The following is a 6,006-nucleotide window of genomic DNA, read 5'->3' on the forward strand; positions in this document are numbered from 1 at the left end:
AGACGAGGTGACACATGCCTGTAATCGCAGCACTAGGGAGGCTGAGGCAGGAGGATTGCCAGGAGTTTGAGGCCAGCCTGGGCTGTATAGTGAAACCCTGTGTCAAAAAAAAAAAAAAAAAAGAGAGAAAAAGAGGCTTACACGAACATGTTCCAAATGTTTATCTGACAGAGAATTACACTGGTTCCTCAATATGAAACCGAGAAGTGTGTGTGTGCTTGGTGGCTGTGCTTTCCCTGTTTTCTTCTAATGCTTTTTGCATTTATTTTCTCAGACTGCGTCGTCTCTAATTATCTCATGGGTCCTACAGCTCCGTTTCTCGTGTCTGTGACTGGGTCCGTGCTTTGGATCTGCCTGTGATGAGCAAGTGGACGATGGGTGAAGCAGGGTGAGGCTGATGGCAGGGAGATCGGGGTGACACCAGGTGGGCGCTGGGGTGGGGCGGGCAGGAATACTGGGCGGCGTGAGGCTGGGAGGGGGCACGCAGCTTCTGGGGAGCAGGGGAGTGGGGAAGCCGATGGCGGCCTCTGGGGTGGGAGTGCTTGGGGCCCGCGGCTCAGGGATTCTCAGTACTGGGGTGCGCTCAGCTTGGGGCCCCAGCAGTAGCACTGGGATGCAGAGTGGGCGGGGTGCTTGGTTCTCCGCCAGCAGTGCCCAGGCCCTGATCAGGGCTCCGGCAGCCAGAGATGAGCCGCGCCCTCAGCTGCGGTGCGGCGGGGGCCGAACCATGTCCGCGGCTGCAGGTGACCCCCGCGTCTGACCCCTTTGGGCCCCCAAGGAGGTCCCAGCCCTTCTGCCCTCCCCAGCAGGGCCAGAGCCCCGCCCCGTGGGACAGATATTCCCCTTCGCTTTCTTGGGCTCCTTCTCAAATCCTGGCCAGCAGGGGGCGCTCAGGAATGCTACTCTCTAGTGATTACCCATAAAACTTTTTTCCGGAAGCTTTTCTGTACCTTGACTACTAGGCTTCGTTAGTGGGGATTGCTTTTTTGTGTTTTGTGTTTTTTGGTTTTTTGCCCATGGTGTGAGCAGGGAGGAATGTTGATGGAAAAGATGATGTTAAACTTTCGAAGGCCAAGTGAAAGCCAGGTGTGGTGCATGCTTGTAATCCCGGGACTGGGGATGCTGAGGCAGGAGGATCCCTTTGAGATCAGTCAAGGCCGGCCTGAAGTGCATAGCAAGACCCCGTCTCAAAAAAACAGACAGAAACAAAAAACTGAGTGAATCACATCAGTCTCAGTCCTCAGACGGGCAGCTTCATCTTTGCTGAAACCTACTGCCCCCGTCCTGTGACCGCGACAGTTCCTGTGGCTTCATCCCACCCCACAGACCTCTGTCAGGCCACAGATGGCCTCTGACCGGGCGACGCCCCGTGAGTTCCACCCCCTGGGACCTGTGGTCCGCTGGCCGGAAGCCTTTATGGTCTTGGGGCTGCCGATAGCTCCAGCAGCCTCCTGGTGAGGACAGGAGCAAAGGCAGAGGTAGGTAGGCTGGGCTGGTGAGCTCTACCCTCAAGCGGGCCCCGCCTCAGGCATCTCCAGAATTTCAGGGTCCCAGGCACCTCCTGGACGCCAGCCCACCCGCCATAGGCTGTGTGGTCCTCTCAGCGTGAGGCTGGCGGGGTGATCGTGTTCTGTTTGCTTCAGTTTTCTTTTCTTTTTTTCTTTTTTTGTCTTTTTGAGACAGGGTCTCACTATGCAGTTCAGGCTGGCCTTGAGCTCACTTTGTAGCCCAGGCTGGTCTCGAATTCGCAATGATCCTCCTGCCTCAGCCTCCTGAGTGCTGGGATTACAGGTGTGTGCCACCACACCCAGTTTTGCTTCAGTTTTCAGTGTAATTCCTTTTCTTTTGGTAGGGGCAGTGTACTGGGGGTTAAACAGCGTCCCTAGCCCTTTGGGCTGGGGATATAGCTCAGTGGTAGTGCCTGCCCAGCAAGCACAAGGTCCTAAGTTCAATTGCCAGTACAAAAAAAAAAAAACCCTGTTCTTAAGTTGTCCAGATTTGGGATCCTTCTGCCTCAGCCTCCCAAGTACTGGGATCATACCACCATGCCTAGCTCTAGGCCATTCCTTTTTTTTTTTTTTTTCTGGTACCGGGAATCGAATTCATGACCTCGAACTTGCCAGGCAGGCACTGTGCCGCTGAGCTAAATCCCCAGGCCCTTTTTTTGTCTTTTTGAGACAGGGTCTCGCTATGCAGTTCAGGCTGGCCTTGAGCTCACTTTGTAGCCCAGGCTGGTCTTGAAATCGCAACAATCCTCCTGCCTCAGCCTCCCGAGTGCTGGGATTACAGGTGTGCAGCACCACTCCTAGCTTCTCTTCCATTTCTTGACTTAAAATTTTTTTCTTTTGTGTACTGGGGATTAAACAGGGCCTTTACACTGAGCTACATTCCCAGTCAGTCCTTTATTTTAATTTTTTGTTTGTTTGAGATGGTCTTGCTATATAGAGTTCAGTTTGGCCTCAAACTTGTAGTGATTCTTCTGCCTCAGCCTCCCAAGTGCTGGGATTATAGGTGTTCACCACCACCTCTGGATACATAGTGAGGTTAAGGCCTGGACTGAATAGTGAGACGGTGTGTCAAAAAAACAATGAAAGGGATGTTCCTGGCCAGGGGAGAGAGAACTGTTGATGCCGAAGCCATAAAATACCACCCCAAGGGTTGAAACTGCCCCTGCTGTATTTTTAAACAATTGAGCCAACATTTAATGAATGAGATTTCACACCAAATTCCATGTGTCAGGCAGCTGTTAGTGTAACAGAGATACCTGAGATGATTATTTGAAAAGAGGGCCAGGTGTGGGGGCGCACAGATGTTATCCCAGCACTTGGGAGGCTGAGGCAGGAGAATCGCCCTGAGTTTGAGGTCACCCTGGGCTACATAGTGAGACTGTCACAAACAAAATTAAACAAAAACAGAGGAAAGGTTTCTTTTGGTTCATGGTTTTGGTGGTGTAGTCCATGGCTGACCCCTTGCTTTCAGTCCCATGGGGCTTTGAGGGCACAGCCCCCAGCGGCCCAGTTTCTTCCGCTAGGCTCCTGCTGAGCACCCCACCCCCTGTCTCCCTATATCTTGGGTGGGGGCCCAAACTTTCACCTCCTGGGCTCGGGGGGAAACTCAGGAGCCACAGCACCCCACGTCTCTGTCTCTTAGAGAAATCAGAGTTGGCATTCTTGCACACCTGACGAAAGCTGAGTCAAGGCAGCCACTTCCTCGGGGCTGTGTCCCAGTTCTGCACTCACACACACCCCAGTGTTTTACTCTAGGGCAGAGGCTTGGGTGTTTATTATGACACTGTTTTGCTCCTGGTCCTCACCACCTCTAAGTGTTATGGACAGGGTTTCATTGAAATGCATGGGTGCTATGGGGCTGGGGATTTAGCTCAACGGCACAGCACCTACCTGGCAAGCATGAGGTCGTGAGTTTGATTCCTGGTACTGGAAAAAAAAAAAAAAAAAAAAAAAAAAGAAAAGAAATGCATGGGTGCTCGAAAGGAGGGCCCCTGACGGGTTTGGGGGAGTTGAAGTGCACCCCAGGAAGAAAGGTGACTCAGAGTCTGAAATGTGGGGAAAGGAGCAAGTAGGCGGATGCTGTGGGAGGGAGCCTGGCATGGCTGAACAGGAAATGACGTTCCCAGACCCCTGCTTGGGAAGGTTTTGGGTGCAGCAACTAAGAACAGACCAGGGCTTAGGAGCAGGGAACACATGGCTTCATTTTTGCTCAGTTAATAAGTCTTGTATCAGATCAGAGATTAAACATGGGGCCTACGGGGCTGGGGATTTAGCTCAGTGGCACAGCGCCTGCCCAGCAAGTGCAAGGTGGTGAGTTCGATCCCCGGTACCGGAAAAAAACAAAAACCAAACCAAACCAAACCAAAACAAAACATGGGGCCTTTGCACTGAGCTACATCCCCAGCCCTTTGTAAATTTTTTATTTTGACACCATCTTCCTGAGTCATTAAGTTGTCCAGGGTGACCTCAAATTTGAAATCCTCCTGCCTCTGCCTCCCAGAATGCTAGGATTCCTGGTGTGTGCCACCACATCTGGCATTATTTTTATTCAGAATCTAAACGATGTACAACGCAGTTTCTGCAGGCCAGTATCAGGGCATGGCAGAGCTGCTTTGAGGGGCTCAAAAACACCCCAGTCCGGCCACTTGGAGAAGGGCAGCTCCTTCCCCAGGGCTAGGTCTGAATACTTCTCTTGCCCTTATCTCTCTTCCTCAAAATAAGTCACCAAGGTGGGGCTGCCTGTAACTTTAGCCCAATCACCGGAAACATGGGTAACATGGGTCGGGCCTCACCCTCGAGAGAGGCCTGTAAATGTGGGGAGTGGTCCAAGGGAAGTATTGGTGTGAGAAAATGAAGTATTGGGTTGGAGTAGCCCTCAGGTGCCAAGTCCTGCGGCACCCACCCTGGGACCTGGGCTAGGCCCAGAGCCGCAGGGTGGAGGTCGGTGCAGGGTGAAGAGGAAAAGCTTTCGGGGTGGCCTTGGTGCAGGCGACCCAAGGGAGGAGCGGGGCACGGGGGGCCGTGGGTCTCCCTGCCCCCCGCCGTCAGAGTTTGGCCGCACTAGATTGTCATCAAGGGCCACTCAGGGTGCCCCGTCCTCTTACGCTCAAAGCCCACGGCACTTTGGACTCCCAGATAGAGGATGGACTGGAGGCAGACAGGACCCCTTGCCCAGGTCTCCTCTTCTTTGCTCCTGCCACCCCTGTGCCGAGTAGAAAACCTTCCCTTCTCTCAGGCTTCCCAAGGAGCAGGGGCAGCCAGGGAAACCCTGCATGCCAGCCTGCTCCTGCACCCAGGATCCCTTAGGTTCAGGGCACAGCTAGGCCTTTAAGTTATGCATGAAGAGCAGACAGAGCCATCCCACACCTCCCCCAGCTGCTAGCGCAGTCAGGAGATGTGGGGCCCATGTGCAGATGGAGAGGTTTCTTTTTTTGTTTGTTTTTGTTTTTTTCTTCCAGTACCAGGAGTTGAACTCACGACCTTGCGCTTGCCAGGCAGGCGCTGTGCCGCTGAGCTAAATCCCCAGCCCCAGTGGAGAGGTGTCTAAGCCATGAACCCTTTGGTTTTTGAAACAGGGCCTTGAACTCACTATGTAGCCCAGGCTGGCCTTAAACTCATGGCAGTCCTCCTGCCTCAGCCTCCTGAGTGCTGAAATTATAGCCATGGCTTCCATGCCCAGAGTTTGGTCCGGTTGTCCTGGGGCAGGAAGGGTCTCCTTGCCTGGCAACAAACAAGTGATAAGGGGCATAAAACCAGGGTCTACCTGCTTTTTTGAGCCTGGAGCAGCCCAGACGGTCCTGGAGCAGACCCCGTGAGGCCCTAGCCTTCATCTGCGCAGCTACGTAATTCCTGACTTCCTGTGAGTGCTGCCAAAAAGCAAAAAAACTCCCCAGCAAAATCTTCACTCTCAGCCTGTTGGAAAAACAGAACTTTTCAACCCAGACATTTTTTTTTTTGCCGCGTGCCCCCTCCTCCTTTTCTTATACCAGCTGTACCCTGGTGTGATAAACAAGCAGCTTCACTATCTCCTGTTCTCTTACTCCACCGCCAACCATGGCCGCCTAGATGTGCAGCGCAAACTGTCACGTTTGAGTAACTGCCTTTGCTCTGCTTCTGTCCTTAGCTTGCTTCCCTCTCCCTGCCAAAGGTCCTGTGTGAGACTCATAAACCCCATGCTCGGGGCTCAGACTTAGGAGCGTGGAGCTCCTCTTGGGCCGCTGGCATAATAAAGCTCAGTTCCCTCCAAGTCTCCTAGCGCCTCTTGGTTTCTTTCCCTCGCATAAACCCTAAAATGGCTGTAACGTTTGGTTCCCTGACCAGGAAACCAACCACACTGGCCCCTTGAGCCACAGGCTTGGAGTCAGAATGCAACCCCTGGGAGCCCCCTTTGGGGAACAAGGCATCTTGCCCCCACCCTGATTCAGGGAGACTTCCTTCATTGGAGGAGGGCAACTGATGGCTGCACCCTCTTCTCCAGACTAGATTCCATCAGGACTCC

The sequence above is a fragment of the Chinchilla lanigera genome, unplaced genomic scaffold, assembly GCF_000276665.1.
Source record: "Chinchilla lanigera isolate Chin_1 unplaced genomic scaffold, ChiLan1.0 scaffold00050, whole genome shotgun sequence".
Taxonomy (NCBI): Eukaryota; Metazoa; Chordata; class Mammalia; order Rodentia; family Chinchillidae; genus Chinchilla; species Chinchilla lanigera.